Source organism: Paramormyrops kingsleyae, chromosome 25, assembly GCF_048594095.1.
Source record: "Paramormyrops kingsleyae isolate MSU_618 chromosome 25, PKINGS_0.4, whole genome shotgun sequence".
Taxonomy (NCBI): domain Eukaryota; kingdom Metazoa; phylum Chordata; class Actinopteri; order Osteoglossiformes; family Mormyridae; genus Paramormyrops; species Paramormyrops kingsleyae.
The window spans coordinates 13873621-13886705 of record NC_132821.1 but is presented as its reverse complement, the minus strand read 5'-3'; positions in this window follow the sequence as shown (position 1 = coordinate 13886705).

The following is a 13085-nucleotide window of genomic DNA, read 5'->3' as shown; positions in this document are numbered from 1 at the left end:
CTCGGCCAGCGTTCATACCACAGCAACAAGACTCGGTATTCAACCTTAGGCCTCACCACCCAACACCCCAAGTCCAACATCTTGACCCGCACTCGTCTTTCATCCCTCGTTCTCTCCCATTGACTTCAATGCATTTAAGTCAACGTTTTCCCACTGGGCCAGTGTTCATACCACAGCAACAAGACTCGGAATTATACCATAGGCCTCATCACTCAACACCGCAAGTCCAACATCTTGTCCCGCACTCGTCTTTCATCCCTCGTTCTCTCCCATTGACTTCAATGCATTTCAGTCAAAGTTGTCCCACTCGGCCAGCGTTCATACCACAGCAACAAGACTCGCTATTCAACCTTAGGCCTCATCACCCAACACCCCAAGTCCAACATCTTGCCCCGCACTCGTCTTTCATCCCTCGTTCTCTCCCATTGACTTCAATGCATTTTGGTCAAAGTTTTCCTACTCGGCCAGTGTTCATACCACAGCAACAAGACTCGGTATTCAACCTTAGGCCTCATCACCCAACACCCCAAGTCCATCATCTTGACCCGCACTCGTCTTTCATCCCTCGTTCTCTCCCATTGACTTCAATGCATTTCAATCAAAGTTTTGCCACTTGGCCAGTGTTAATGCCACAGCAACAAGACTTGGTATTAAACCTCAGGCCTCATCACCAAACACCTAGCAACTGCCTAGCAACCACCTAGCAACACCTTAGCAACTACCTACAATTTCATAGCAACACCTTAGCAACCATCTAGCTATGCCTAGCAACCAGCTACTGAGCCCATAGCAACACCTTCTGACAACATAGCAACCACCTAGCAACACCTTAGCAACCACCTAGAATTGCATAGCAACACCATAGCAACCATCTAGCTATGCCTAGCAACCAGCTACTGAGACCATAGCAACGCCTTCTGACATCATAGCAACCGGCTTGCAGCACCTAGCAACCACCTAGCAACACCTTAGCAACCACCTAGCTATGCCTAGCAACCAGCTACTGAGACCATAGCAACGCCTTCTGACATCATAGCAGCCAGCTTACAGCAACTAGCAACCACCTAGCAACACCTTAGCAACCACCTAGAATTGCATAGCAACACCATAGCAACCATCTAGCTATGCCTAGCAACCAGCTACTGAGACCATAGCAACGCCTTCTGACATCATAGCAACCCACTTGCAGCACCTAGCAACCACCTAGCAACACCTTAGCAACCACCTAGAATTGCATAGCAACACCATAGCAACCATCTAGCTATGCCTAGCAACCAGCTACTGAGACCATAGCAACGCCATCTGACATCATAGCAACCCACTTGCAGCACCTAGCAACCACCTAGCAGCACCATAGCAACCACCAAAACATGCATAGCAACACCATAGCAACCATCGAGCTATGCCTAGCAACCAGCTACTGAGACCATAGCAACGCCTTCTGACATCATAGCAACCCACTTGCAGCACCTAGCAACCACCTAGCAACACCTTAGCAACCACCTAGAATTGCATAGCAACACCATAGCAACCATCAAGCTATGCCTAGCAACCAGCTGCTGAGAACATAGCAACGCCTTCTGACATCATAGCAACCCACTTGCAGCACCTAGCAACCACCTAGCAACACCTTAGCAAACACCTACAATTGCATAGCAACACCATAGCAACCATCTAGCTATGCCTAGTTTATTATTATTATTATTCTTCCGTGATTTTCGGCAATTAATGCGGGTCGTACCGTAGCGTGCAGCCAAGCAATCTATATATCAAAAGTGAGTCCTTCATGGTGTGAGGTGTGCTATTACTTTTCTGCGCAGAATGTTACCATGGCGACGTTATTCACGTTAAAACACACTTAAAATCCCATAGGAATGCACTGAATGCTAACTTTGACCTAGCATTAGCCATGTGAATAGTAGTAAGGCGCATCTTTTTTCATGGGAGTGAATGGCCCATTGACTTCAATGCATTTCAGTCAAAGTTGTCCCACTCGGCCAGCGTTCATACCAGAGCAACAAGACTCGGTATTCAACCTTAGGCCTCATCAACCAACACCGCAAGTCCAACATCTTGACCCGCACTCGTCTTTCATCCCTCGTTCTCTCCCATTGACTTCAATGCATTTCAGTCAAAGTTGTCCCACTCGGCCAGCGTTCATACCAGAGCAACAAGACTCGGTATTCAACCTCAGGCCTCATCACCCAACGCCCCAAGTCCACCATCTTGACCCGCACTCGTCTTTCATCCCTCGTTCTCTCCCATTGACTTCAATAGATTTTAGTCAAAGTTTTCCTACTCGGCCAGGGTTTATGCCACAACAATAAGACTCGGTATTAAACCTCAGGCACCATCACCCAACACCTTAAGACCCCCATCCTGACCCGCACTCGTCCTTCATCCCTCGTTCTCTCACATTGACTTCAATGCATTTCTGTCAAAGTTTCATTATTTGGCCAATACTACTGCCACAGCAACAAGACTAAATAATTAAATCAATAAGTAAAAGCACCGGCTCTTCCAAGGTCAGCGGAATAGGCCCATCTCAAAATTTCTTCAGGAATTTTCGTTTCTAGTTATGGGCCTATTCATGTAATGAAAGGCCCATATTGTTCTTCACCTAGTAAACTACATTTTGCCAATTTGCGCTGAGCCCGTGAAAGGCATGGAGCTCACGTTGGGGCCAAATCGTAGGGCTTACCTTGCCGGACGGATTGACATATCGTTTGTCTCCGTACTGCTTACGGATTGCGTGCAATTCCCTCTCAAAGTGGAAAAAAAACTTTATTATTTATTATTATGGGCCTATTCATGTAATGAAAGGCCCATATTGTTCTTCACCTAGTAAACTACATTTTGCCAATTTGCGCTGAGCCCGTGAAAGGCACGGAGCTCACTTTGGTGCCAAATCGTAGGGCTTACTTAGCTGCACGGATTGACATATCGATTGTCTCCGTACTTCTTACGGATTGCGTGCAATTGCCTCTCAAACACGAAAAAAAAACTTTATTATTATTATTCTTCCGTGATTTTCGGCAATTAATGCGGGTCGTACCGTAGCATGCAGCCAGGTAATCTATATATCAAAAGTGAGTCCTTCATGGTGTGAGGTGTGCTATTACTTTTCTGCGCAGAATATGTTACCATGGTGACGTTATTCACGTTAAAACACACTAAAAATCCCATAGGAATGCATTGAATGCTAACTTTTACCTAGCATTAGCCTATACCTAACTAACCATGTGAATAGTAGTAAGGATCGTCTTTTTTCATGGCAGTGAATGGCCCATTGACTTCAATGCATTTCAGTCAAAGTTGTCCCACTCGGCCAGCGTTCATACCACAGCAACAAGACTCGGTATTCAACCTTAGGCCTCACCACCCAACACCCCAAGTCCAACATCTTGACCCGCACTCGTCTTTCATCCCTCGTTCTCTCCCATTGACTTCAATACATTTTGGTCAAAGTTTTCCTACTCGGCCAGCGTTCATACCACAGCAACAAGACTAGGTATTCAACCACAGGCATCATCACACAACACCTTAAGACCACCATCCTGACCCGCACTCGTCTTTCATCCCTCGTTCTCTCCCATTGACTTCAATGCATTTAAGTCAACGTTTTCCCACTGGGCCAGTGTTCATACCACAGCAACAAGACTCGGAATTATACCATAGGCCTCATCACTCAACACCGCAAGTCCAACATCTTGTCCCGCACTCGTCTTTCATCCCTCGTTCTCTCCCATTGACTTCAATGCATTTCAGTCAAAGTTGTCCCACTCGGCCAGCGTTCATACCACAGCAACAAGACTCGCTATTCAACCTTAGGCCTCATCACCCAACACCCCAAGTCCAACATCTTGCCCCGCACTCGTCTTTCATCCCTCGTTCTCTCCCATTGACTTCAATGCATTTTGGTCAAAGTTTTCCTACTCGGCCAGTGTTCATACCACAGCAACAAGACTCGGTATTCAACCTTAGGCCTCATCACCCAACACCCCAAGTCCATCATCTTGACCCGCACTCGTCTTTCATCCCTCGTTCTCTCCCATTGACTTCAATGCATTTCAATCAAAGTTTTGCCACTTGGCCAGTGTTAATGCCACAGCAACAAGACTTGGTATTAAACCTCAGGCCTCATCACCAAACACCTAGCAACTGCCTAGCAACCACCTAGCAACACCTTAGCAACTACCTACAATTTCATAGCAACACCTTAGCAACCATCTAGCTATGCCTAGCAACCAGCTACTGAGCCCATAGCAACACCTTCTGACAACATAGCAACCACCTAGCAACACCTTAGCAACCACCTAGAATTGCATAGCAACACCATAGCAACCATCTAGCTATGCCTAGCAACCAGCTACTGAGACCATAGCAACGCCTTCTGACATCATAGCAACCGGCTTGCAGCACCTAGCAACCACCTAGCAACACCTTAGCAACCACCTAGCTATGCCTAGCAACCAGCTACTGAGACCATAGCAACGCCTTCTGACATCATAGCAGCCAGCTTACAGCAACTAGCAACCACCTAGCAACACCTTAGCAACCACCTAGAATTGCATAGCAACACCATAGCAACCATCTAGCTATGCCTAGCAACCAGCTACTGAGACCATAGCAACGCCTTCTGACATCATAGCAACCAGCTTACAGCACCTAGCAACCACCTAGCAACACCTTAGCAACCATCTAGCTATGCCTAGCAACCAGCTACTGAGACCATAGCAACGCCATCTGACATCATAGCAACCCACTTGCAACACCTTAGCAACCACCTAGAATTGCATAGCAACACCATAGCAACCATCTAGCTATGCCTAGCAACCAGCTACTGAGACCATAGCAACGCCTTCTGACATCATAGCAACCAGCTTACAGCACCTAGCAACCACCTAGCAACACCTTAGCAACCACCTAGAATTGCATAGCAACACCATAGCAACCATCTAGCTATGCCTGGCAACCAGCTACTGAGACCTTAGCAACGCCTTCTGACATCATAGCAACCCACTTGCAGCACCTAGCAACCACCAAGCAACACCTTAGCAACCACCTAGAATTGCATAGCAACACCATAGCAACCATCTAGCTATGCCTAGCAACCAGCTACTGAGACCATAGCGACGCCTTCTGACATCATAGCAACCACCTTGCAGCAGCTAGCAACCACCTAGCAACACCATAGCAACCACCAAAAAATGCATAGCAACACCATAGCAACCATTTAGCTATGCCTAGCAACCAGCTGCTGAGACCATAGCAAGGCCTTCTGATGCCATTGCAAACACCTTGCAGCACCTAGCAACCACCTAGCAACACCTTAGCAACCACCTAGAATAGCATAGCAACACCATAGCAACAATCTAGTTATTATTATTCTTCCGTAGATTTTCGGCAATTAATGCGGGTCGTACCGTTACGTGCAGCCAGGCAATCTATATATCAAAAGTGAGTCCTTGGTTGTGTGAGGTGTGCTATTACTTTTCTGCGCAGAATATGTTACCATGGCGACGTTATTCACGTTCAAACACACTTAAAATCCCATAGGAATGCATTAAATGCTAACTTTTACCTAGCATTAGCCATGTGAATAGTAGTAAGGCGCATCTTTTTTCATGGGAGTGAATGGCCCATTGACTTCAATGCATTTCAGTCAAAGTTGTCCCACTCGGCCAGCGTTCATACCACAGCAACAACACTCGGTATTGAACCTTAGGCCTCATCACCCAACACCTCAAGTCCAACATCTTGACCCACACTCGTCTTTCATCCCTCGTTCTCTCCCATTGACTTTAATGCATTTCAGTCAAAGTTTTCCCACTGGGCCAGCGTTCATACCACAGCAACAAGACTCGGTATTCAACCTTAGGCCTCATCACCCAACACCCCAAGTCCAACATCTTGACCCGCACTCGTCTTTCATCCCTCGTTCTCTCCCATTGACTTCAATGCATTTCTGTCAAAGTTTCATTATTTGGCCACTACTTCTGCCACAGCTACAAGACTGAATAATTAAATCAATAAGTAAAAGCACCAGCTCTTCCTCGGTCGGCAGAATAGGCCCATCTCAAAATTTCTTCAGGAATTTTCGTTTCTAGTTTATTATTATTATTCTTCCGTGATTTTCGGCAATTAATGCGGGTCGTACCGTAGCGTGCAGCCAGGCAAGCTATATATCAAAAGTGAGTCCTTCATGGTGTGAGGTGTGCTATTACTTTTCTGCGCAGAATATGTTACCATGGCGACGTTATTCACGTTAAAACACACTTAAAATCCCATAGGAATGCATTAAATGCTAACTTTTACCTAGCATTAGCCATGTGAATAGTAGTAAGGCGCATCTTTTTTCATGGGAGTGAATGGCCCATTGACTTCAATGCATTTCAGTCAAAGTTGTCCCACTCGGCCAGCGTTCATCCCACAACAACAAGACTCGGTATTCAACCTCAGGCCTCATCACCCAACACCCCAAGTCCACCATCTTGACCCGCACTCGTCTTTCATCCCTCGTTCTCTCCCATTGACTTCAATGCATTCCAGTCAAAGTTGTCCCACTCGGCCAGCGTTCATACCAGAGCAACAAGACTTGGTATTCAACCTTAGGCCTCTTCACCCAACACCCCAAGTCCAACACCTTGACCCGCACTCGTCCTTCATCCCTCGTTCTCTCACATTGACTTCAATGCATTTCAGTCAAAGTTTTCCTACTCGGCCAGTGTTCATACCACAGCAATAACACTCGGTATTAAACTTTAGGCCTCATCACCAAACACCTTAAGACCACCATCTTCACCAGCACTCCTCTTTCATCCCTCGTTCTCTCCCATTGACTTTAATGCATTTCGGTCAAAGTTCTCCTACTAGGCCACGGTTTATGCCACAACAATAAGACTCGGTATTCAACCTTAGGCCTCATCACCCAATACCCCAAGTCCAACATCTTGACCCGCACTCGTCTTTCATCCCTCGTTCTCTCCCATTGACTTCAATGCATTTCAGTCAAAGTTTTCCCACTACGCCAGCGTACATACTACAGCAACAAGACTCGGTATTCAACCTCAGGCCTCATCACCCAACGCCCCAAGTCCACCATCTTGACCCGCACTCGTCTTTCATCCCTCGTTCTCTCCCATTGACTTCAATAGATTTTAGTCAAAGTTTTCCTACTCGGCCAGGGTTTATGCCACAACAATAAGACTCGGTATTAAACCTCAGGCACCATCACCCAACACCTTAAGACCCCCATCCTGACCCGCACTCGTCCTTCATCCCTCGTTCTCTCACATTGACTTCAATGCATTTCTGTCAAAGTTTCATTATTTGGCCAATACTACTGCCACAGCAACAAGACTAAATAATTAAATCAATAAGTAAAAGCACCTGCTCTTCCAAGGTCAGCGGAATAGGCCCATCTCAAAATTTCTTCAGGAATTTTCGTTTCTAGTTATTATTTATTATTCTTCCGTGATTTTCGGCAATTAATGCGGGTCGTACCGTAGCGTGCAGCCAGGCAATCTATATATCAAAAGTGAGTCCTTGGTTGTGTGAGGTGTGCTATTACTTTTCTGTGCAGAATATGTTACCATGGCGACGTTATTCACGTTAAAACACACTAAAAATCCCATAGGAATGCATTAAATGCTAACTTTTACCTAGCATTAGCCATGTGAATAGTAGTAAGGCGAGTCTTTTTTCATGGGAGTGAATGGCCCATTGGCTTCAATGCATTTCAGTCAAAGTTGTCCCACTCGGCCAGCGTTCATACCAGAGCAACAAGACTTGGTATTCAACCTTAGGCATCATCACCCAACACTCCAAGTCCAACATCTTGACCCACACTCGTCTTTCATCCCTCGTTCTCTCCTATTGACTTTAATGCATTTCGTTCAAAGTTTTCCTGCTAGGCCAGGGTTTATGCCACAACAATAAGACTCGTTATTAAACCTCAGGCACAATCACCCAACACCTTAAGACCCCCATCCTGACCCGCACTCGTCCTTCATCCCTCGTTCTCTCACATTGACTTCAATGCATTTCAGTCAAAGTTTTCCTACTCGGCCACGGTTTATGCCACAACAATAAGACTCGGTATTCAACCTTAGGCCTCATCACCCAACACCCCAAGTCCAACATCTTGACCCGCACTCGTCTTTCATCCCTCGTTCTCTCCCATTGACTTCAATGCATTCTGTCAAAGTTTCATTATTTGGCCAATACTTCTGCCACAGCAACAAGACTAAATATTTAAATCAATAAGTAAAAGCACCAGCTCTTCCTCGGTCAGCAGAATAGGCCCATCTCAAAATTTCTTCAGGAATTTTCGTTTCTAGTTATTATGGGCCTATTCATGTAATGAAAGGCCCATATTGTTCTTCACCTAGTAAACTACATTTTGCCAATTTGCGCTGAGCCCGTGAAAGGCACGGAGCTCACTTTGGTGCCAAATCGTAGGACTTACTTAGCTGCACGGATTGACATATCGATTGTCTCCGTACTTCTTACGGATTGCGTGCAATTGCCTCTCAAACACGAAAAAAAAACTTTATTATTATTATTCTTCCGTGATTTTCGGCAATTAATGCGGGTCGTACCGTAGCATGCAGCCAGGTAATCTATATATCAAAAGTGAGTCCTTGGTTGTGTGAGGTGTGCTATTACTTTTCTGCGCAGAATATGTTACCATGGCGACATTATTTACGTTAAAACACACTAAAAATCCCATAGGAATGCATTAAATGCTAACTTTTACCTAGCATTAGCCAAGTGAATAGTAGTAAGGCGCATCTTTTTTCATGGGAGTGAATGGCCCATTGGCTTCAATGCATTTCAGTCAAAGTTGTCCCACTCGGCCAGCGTTCATACCAGAGCAACAAGACTTGGTATTCAACCTTAGGCCTCATCAGCCAACACCACAAGTCCAACATCTTGACCCGCACTCGTCTTTCATCCCTCGTTCTCTCCCATTGACTTCAATGCATTTCAGTCAAAGTTTTCCCACTGGGCCAGCGTACATACTACAGCAACAAGACTCAGTATTCAACCTCAGGCCTCATCACCCAACGCCCCAAGTCCACCAACTTGACCCGCACTCGTCTTTCATCCCTCGTTCTCTCCCATTGACTTCAATAGATTTTAGTCAAAGTTTTCCTACTCGGCCAGTGTTCATACCACAGCAACAAGACTAGGAATTCAACCTTAGTCCTCATCACCAAACACCTCAAGACCACCATCTTCACCCGCACTCGTCTTTCATCCCTCGTTCTCTCCCATTGACTTCAATGCATTTCAGTCAAAGTTTTCCCACTGGGCCAACGTTTATGCCACAGCAACAAGATTCGGTATTCAACCTTAGGCCACATCACCCAACACCACAAGTCCAACATCTTGACCCACACTCGTCTTTCATCCCTCGTTCTTTCCCATTGACTTCAATGCATTTCAGTCAAAGTTGTCCCTCTCGGCCAGCGTTCATACCACAGCAACAAGACTGGGTATTCAACCTTAGGCCTCATCACCCAACACCCCAAGTCCATCATCTTGACCCGCACTCGTCTTTCATCCCTCGTTCTCTCCCATTGACTTCAATGCATTTCAATCAAAGTTTTGCCACTTGGCCAGTGTTAATGCCACAGCAACAAGACTTGGTATTAAACCTCAGGCCTCATCACCAAACACATAGCAACTGCCTAGCAACCACCTAGCAACAGCTTAGCAACTACCTACAATTTCATAGCAACACCTTAGCAACCATCTAGCTATGCCTAGCAACCAGCTACTGAGACCATAGCAACACCTTCTGACAACATAGCAACCACCTAGCAACACCTTAGCAACCACCTAGAATTGCATAGCAACACCATAGCAACCATCTAGCTATGCCTAGCAACCAGCTACTGAAACCTTAGCAACGCCTTCTGACATCATAGCAACCCACTAGCAGCACCTAGCAACCACCTAGCAACACCTTAGCAACCACCTAGAATTGCATAGCAACACCATAGCAACCATCTAGCTATGCCTAGCAACCAGCTACTGAGACCATAGCAACGCCATCTGACAACATAGCAACCACCTAGCAACACCTTAGCAACCACCTAGAATTGCATAGCAACACCATAGCAACCATCTAGCTATGCCTAGCAACCAGCTACTGAGACCATAGCAACGCCTTCTGACATCATAGCAACCAGCTTGCAGCACCTAGCAACCACCTACCAACACCTTAGCAACCACCTAAAATTGCATAGCAACACCATAGCAACCATCTAGCTATGCCTAGCAACCAGCTACTGAGACCATAGCAACGCCTTCTGACATCATAGCAACCAGCTTGCAGCACCTAGCAACCACCTACCCATACCTTAGCAACCACCTAGAATTGCATAGCAACACCATAGCAACCATCTAGCTATGCCTAGCAACCAGCTACTGAGACCATAGCAACGCCTTCTGACATCATAGCAACCCGCTTGCAGCACCTAGCAACCACCTAGCAACACCTTAGCAACCACCTAGAATTGCATAGCAACACCATAGCAACCATCTAGCTATGCCTAGCAACCAGCTACTGAGAGCATAGCAACCCCTTCTGAGGCCATAGCAACCACCTTTCAGCAGCTAGTAACCACCTAGCAACACCATAGCAACCACCAAAAAATGCATAGCAACACCATAGCAACCATTTAGCTATGCCTAGCAACCAGCTGCTGAGACCATAGCAAGGCCTTCTGATGCCATTGCAAACACCTTGCAGCACCTAGCAACCACCATGCAACACAATAGCAACCATGTAGCAATGCCTAGCAACCAGCTACCAACACCCTTGCAATGCCTAATAACAACATTGCAACCACCTAGCAATGCCTAGCGGCACTACAGCAACCGCCTAGCAGCACCATAGCACCAAACTAGCAACATCATAGCAATCACCTAGCAGTGCACAGACCAGCCACTTTATTAGTAGCACAGGCTCTTCCTCGGTCAGCATAATAGGCCCATCTCAAAATTTCTTCAGGAATTTTCGTTTCTAGTTATGGGCCTATTCATGTAATGAAAGGCCCATATTGTTCTTCACCTAGTAAACTACATTTTGCCAATTTGCGCTGAGCCCGTGAAAGGCACGGAGCTCACTTTGGTGCCAAATCGTAGGGCTTACTTAGCTGCACGGATTGACATATCGATTGTCTCCGTACTTCTTACGGATTGCGTGCAATTGCCTCTCAAAGTCGAAAAAAAAACTTTATTATTATTATGGGCCTATTCATGTAATGAAAGGCCCATATTACTCTTCACCTAGTAAACTACATTTTGCCAATTTGCACTGAGACCGTGAAAGGCACGGAGCTCACTTTGGTGCCAAATCGTAGGGCTTACTTAGCTGCACGGATTGACATATCGTTTGTCTCCGTACTGCTTACGGATTGCGTGCAATTGCCTCTCAAAGTCGAAAAAAAACTTTATTATGGGCCTATTCATGTAATGAAAGGCCCATATTACTCTTCACCTAGTAAACTACATTTTGCCAATTTGCACTGAGACCGTGAAAGGCACGGAGCTCACTTTGGTGCCAAATCGTAGGGCTTGATTAGCCGGACGGATTGACATATCGAATGTCTCCGTACTCCTTACGGATTGTGTGCAGTTGCCTCTCAAAGTCGAAAAAAAAACTTTATTATTATTATTCTTCCGTGATTTTCGGCAATTAATGCGGGTCGTACCGTAGCATGCAGCCAGGTAATCTATATATCAAAAGTGAGTCCTTCATGGTGTGAGGTGTGCTATTACTTTTCTGCGCAGAATATGTTACCATGGTGACGTTATTCACGTTAAAACACACTAAAAATCCCATAGGAATGCATTGAATGCTAACTTTTACCTAGCATTAGCCTATACCTAACTAACCATGTGAATAGTAGTAAGGATCGTCTTTTTTCATGGCAGTGAATGGCCCATTGACTTCAATGCATTTCAGTCAAAGTTGTCCCACTCGGCCAGCGTTCATACCACACCAACAAGACTCGGTATTCAACCTTAGGCCTCATCACCCAACACCGCAAGTCCAACATCTTGACCCGCACTCATCTTTCATCCCTCGTTCTCTCCCATTGACTTCAATGCATTTCAGTCAAAGTTGTCCCACTCGGCCAGCGTTCATACCACAGCAACAAGACTCGGTATTCAACCTCAGGCCTCATCACCCAACACCCCAAGTCCACCATATTGACCCGCACTCGTCTTTCATCCCTCGTTCTCTCCCATTGACTTCAATGCATTTTGGTCAAAGTTTCATTATTTGGCCACTGCTCCTGCCACAGCTACAAGACTGAATAATTAAATCAATAAGTAAAAGCACCAGCTCTTCCCCGGTCAGCAGAATAGGCCCATCTCAAAATTTCTTCAGGAATTTTCGTTTCTAGTTATTTATTATTATTATTTATTATTCTTCCGTGATTTTCGGCAATTAATGCGGGTCGTACCGTAGCGTGCAGCCAGGCAAGCTATATGTCAAAAGTGAGTCCTTCATAGTGTGAGGTGTGCTATTACTTTTCTGTGCAGAATATGTTACCATGGCGACGTTATTCACGTTAAAACACACTTAAAATCCCATAGGAATGCATTGAATGCTAACTTTTACCTAGCATTAGCCATGTGAATAGTAGTAAGGCGCATCTTTTTTAATGGGAGTGAATGGCCCATTGACTTCAATGCATTTCAGTCAAAGTTGTCCCACTCGGCCAGCGTTCATACCAGAGCAACAAGACTTGGTATTCAACCTTAGGCCTCATCACCCAACACCCCAAGTCCAACATCTTGACCCGCACTCGTCTTTCATCCCTCGTTCTCTCCCATTGACTTCAATGCATTTCAGTCATAGTTTTACCACTCGGCCAGCATTCATACCATAACAACAAGACTCGGTATTCAAGCTTAGGCCTCATCACCCAACACATTAAGACCACCATCTTGACCCGCACTCGTTTTTCATCCCTCGTTCTCTCCCATTGACTTCAATGCATTTCAGTCAAAGTTTTCCCACTGGGCCAGTGTTCATACCACAGCAACAAGGCTCGGAA